Source organism: Rattus rattus, chromosome 1 (genome assembly GCF_011064425.1).
Source record: "Rattus rattus isolate New Zealand chromosome 1, Rrattus_CSIRO_v1, whole genome shotgun sequence".
Taxonomy (NCBI): Eukaryota; Metazoa; Chordata; class Mammalia; order Rodentia; family Muridae; genus Rattus; species Rattus rattus.
Window position 1 is genome coordinate 14012269 of NC_046154.1, and position 5023 is coordinate 14017291.

Sequence of the window (5023 nt, forward strand, 5' to 3'; positions counted from 1 at the left end):
GAAAAGAAGAAGTCAAAATATCACTATTTGCAGATGATATGATAGTATATTTAAGTGATCCCAAAAGTTCCACCAGAGAACTACTAAAGCTGATAAACAACTTCAGCAAAGTGGCTGGGTATAAAATTAACTCAAATAAATCAGTAGCCTTCCTCTACACAAAAGAGAAACAAGCCAAGAAAGAAATTAGGGAAACGACTCCCTTCATAATAGACCCAAACAATATAAAGTACCTCAGTGTGACTCTAACTGAGCAAGTAAAAGATCTGTACAATAAGAACTTCAAGACTCTGAAGAAAGAAATTGAAGAAGACCTCAGAAGATGGAAATGGCTTATGCTCTAAGATCAAGAATCGGCAAATCGGATCTCATAAAACTGCAAAGCTTCCTGTAAGGCAAAGGACACTGTGGTTAGAACAAAACGGCAACCAACAGATTGGGAAAAGATCTTTACCAAATCCTACAACAGATAGAGGGCTTATATCCAAAATAAACAAAGAACTCAAGAAGTTAGACTGCTGTGAGACAAATAACCCTATTAAAAAATAGGCTTCAGAGCTAAACAAAGAATTCACAGCTGAGGAATGCCGAATGGCTGAGAAACACCTAAAATATGTTCAACATCTTTAATTTATGGTGGGAATGTAAAATCAAAGGACTTTGAGATTTCACTGCAACTGAGAGAATGGCTGGATCAAAATCAGTGACAGCAATGCTGATGAGATGTGGAGAAAGAGGAACCTCCATTGTTGGTGGGATCAACAATTCGTTCAACTATTCTGAGAACTGTCTGAGGTTCTAGTTTATTTAGCATTAATCACTGAGTAGAATTGAAAGAGTACTTCTTGGAAGCATATACCAAAAGATACCTAACGTATAAAAAAAAAGGCTCATCTCCACTATGCTCATGTAGCTTTACAGTTTAGAAAGAACTTGATGCCCTTCATCAGAAGAATGGATACAGAAATGTGGTACATCTACAATGGAATACTAGCTAACAAAAACAATTTATCAAGGAAATTATAGGCAATGAAGTTGAATTGGAAATATCATCCTGAGTGAGGTAACCCAAACACAGAAAAACACATATGGTATGCACTCATTGATAAGTGGATATTAGCCTGAACGCTCCAATTACCCTAGATGCACAGAACACATGAAACTCAAGAAGGATGACCAAAATGCGAATGCTTCACTCCTTCTTTAAAAGGGGAACAAGAATACCTTGGGAGGGAATAGGGTGGCAAAGTTTAGAACAGAGGCAGAAAGAACACCCCTTCAGAGCCTGCCCCACATGTGACCCATACATATACAGCCACCAAACTAGATAAGATGGATGAAGCAAAGAAGTGCAGACTGACAGGAACCAGATGTAGATCTCTCCTGAGAGACACAGCCAGAATACAGCAAATACATAGGCGAATGCCAGCAGCAAACCACTGAACTGAGAACGGGACCCTCGTTGAAGGAATCAGAGCAAGGACTGAAAGAGCTTGAAGGGGCTTGAGACCCCATATGAACAACAATGCCAACCAACCAGAGCTTCTGGGGACAAAGTCACTGCCCAAAGAGTATACATGGACTGACTCTGGGCTCCAACCTCATAGGTAGCAATGAATAGCCTAGTTCGAGCACCAGTGCTGCATAATCACACCTGCAGACAAAACACCCAGAAACACAAAATACATTTAAAAATTTAAAAAGAAATTGCATTTCATGGAGGCTAAAGCTTTTTTTGGTTCTTTTTTTTTTTTTTTTTTTCGAGTTGTAACCTAACTCAGGGCCTTATGCCTTCCTAGGTAAGCGCCTACCGCTGGAAAGCTTTTTTTAATGTTAAAACTACCCTGTCTTTTGTGCCTTTTATTTGAGAATTCTCCATTCTTTTTAGTGGATTTTAAAAATAGGTTTACATATAGATTTTGAGTTTTGTATATGGTGAATGTAAATTATTAGGACAAATCGATAGTTAACTAAGTTTTTTCCAATTTGCTTGTTCTTTTCAGTCAAATAACAATTTCTTTTGCTGCATAGAATTTTTTTTTAACTTTATGAAGTTTCATTTCCACTTTTTAGCCTTTAAATTTAGAATGACATGGATCCTTTTAGTATGTTGGGTTTTCCTTTTCATTCAATTCTAGGAAATTGAAAAAAAAACTTCCTTTTCACTCATCAACAATGTTCCTTTACCGCTCTGTGGTGTGTTTTAGTCTCTATCAATTGTGTGCTTTTCTGTGGTTCTTGCTGTTGATTTCAGGTTTCTTTTGTTATTGTCAGATAGAATGCAAGAAATTCTTCATTTTCCTGTCATTGTTGGATTCTTGCTTTCTGTCCAGTAATTATTCTGAATGTACTTCAAAGAAAGTTATGGGGCTGCAGAAAAGATTGTATTCGCAGTGCTTGAGTGCAAATGTCTTGTAAATATTAGATGTTATTTAATATTTGAATTCATTTTTTGCTAGAGAGGAACTGTCTATTGGTCATGTGGAGTACTGAATGACCATCATCACTGTCTTGTCATTAATATGAAGCCTGATATATTTCTGGTATAGGTTTATGAAATTAGGGCACTTTGGGCTAGTGCATGTATCATTAGAATTGTAAATATGATTGGTGATTGTTCCTTTAGTCAGAAAAAGGGACCTTTTTTCTTATGAATAGCTTTGTTTTGTGTCTATTTTGTTAGGAAAATTTAAGTTTTTTGCTTCTATTTCTGTTTGCTCTGAATTACTTTACACCCTCTCATTGAAGTTATTTGCCTATTTGTCTATTTGTTTTGATGGTGAGGTATGTTTTTCAAAGGCAGTGAATAGAGAGCCCATTTTTTCTTTTTAAATATTAGTTATCATATATGTTACCATGGCTGTATGTGAGGAACATGCATGTGTCATAACATGTTTGTAAAAAGATCAGAACGCAAATTATCACCATTTTTATCACCTTCTGTTTTGAGGTAGGCAATTTCTTCTTGGTTTTTGGTACTTCTGAGCACTTCCAGCCAACAGGTCATGATTTCTCAGTAATTAGAGTTCACTATTCTTAATGTCATGGTAGGAGCATTGCTATTAGATATCCATATTGCTACAACTGGCTTTTTAAATATGGATCCTAGGACTGATCTCTCAGTTCATCAGGATGTGTGTCATGGATTTTTTCCCTGATGATTTTCCCCAATAGCTGCTGGTTGCTATCATTTTATTTAAAAGTATACTTATTTAAGTGTATGATTATATAGACATTCTGGGCTAACGATGTGGGTATGGGAGCACTATTTGTTTACCAGTGCAAATGATGAGGTCAGAACATATGGAATTCAGTTCTCTTTCCAGTATGTGGGTTTTCCATCAAAATCAGGTTGCCAGGTTTGGTGACAAGTATTTTATTTCACCTGCTGAACATCTGCTGATTACTAATTGATGGTTTTAACCAGAAGATTCTCTGGAAATATCTGTGTCCTGCTTTTTGAACACCAAACGGTGGGAAGGCAGTGAAGCAATGAGCTGGATTGTAAAATGCTTTGGTTACCTTTTGCCATTTTTCTTGAATCAGATACATGCCATATCATACCACTGAAGGGTCAAGATATTGACTGTGTAACCCACCTTTTAGATCTCTTCCTGGGAGCCACAGTTTGTTGGGATGCTGTGAATCTGTAATTCTGCTGTTCTGTGGAAGTCTATTCTCAGATTTTCCTTGAATGTTGGGAGAAATTTTTCAGTCTTTTGTCTTTCTGGAGCAGAATCCTCTGCCCTTTTTTTGGCTGACGTAGGTAGAGTGCTGATAACTGGTCAGTGTGACTTGTCAGATGTAGTCTAAAAGGAGGTGTGAAGGCAGATGAGAGTAAATCCAGATCTAGTGCTTTTCCCACAAGTTCTGAAGTAAGGTCCCAGGACAACAGCTTCTAGAGCCTCTGGAGCATCTTGGATCATGGCTGTTTTGTGGTTGGTGCTGCTAGGAGGAATGCTCACATTCTTCCTGGGAGTCTTTGTATGGGTTTTCATCCAGCACCTTCTCACTGTTGAAATTCCATCTACCCTGAAGCATCCAGTGTTAAGAATTTTGCATTTCAGCATCCAGTACCTGATAACTTTGAGTCTTGGGCTCCACCATGAGTTGAGACACTCTTGTACTCTTTTACTTTTCCTCCTATTTCTTTCTTCATTCTCAAGATCTCCTGATCAGTTAGGGAAGTTCTTTTGTATCCCACCTTCACCTTCTTGGCCCTTTTCTCTATTTATTTATTTGTTTGTTTGTTTCTGTTTGTTTGTTCGTTCATTCAATTCATTCATTCACCATCAACTAGATGTTGCCCCTCCTGTTCCCCCTCTTCAAGAGTTCTCATCCCATTCCTCTTCACCCCAGCTCTAACAGGGATGCTTTCTCCTCAACAGGACTCGTCTTCTCTGGGTCCTAAATTCTCAAGGATTTGGGACATTTTGTACCACTGAGGCCAGACAAGATGTCCTTTTCGTGTATGTGCTCATGGCTAAGTGGGCAGAGGGAATTTCAGTGAGTTTCCACTTTAATTTTTATGCATTTCCCCATCTTTCTTACTTCCTCCTTTTCTTTTTTCTCTTCCCTCAACTTTCAACTTTCTATTTTTATTTTCTATTAAGGTATCAGCTCTCATTGTAGACTGGCCTGGCCTTGACCCAATACTTGCAATCCCTACTCCATCTCCTGAGGACTGAAACCACAAGGAACATCACTACCCTTGTCTATGAAGCTCTTTTCTGAGGACTAAGAAATAATTTCAGTCCCAGTTGCTGCACATTAAAGCCTGATAGATCTAAAAGCACCTTCAGCCACAGCACCCTCTTTCCCAATTTTTTCATGGCTATGTCCCGAGAATATTTCCTTACATCCACATGAGGCTATGAAGATAGAGATTAATTTACTCAGCTTTGGCCCAAATACTGTCTTTGATGACATTCATATGATGGATTTATCCAGCCCTCTAGTGTAATTGCACTGGACAGTTGTGCTTTGAGATGGCCATCTGGGCTGAAAATTGGGGACAGGGAAC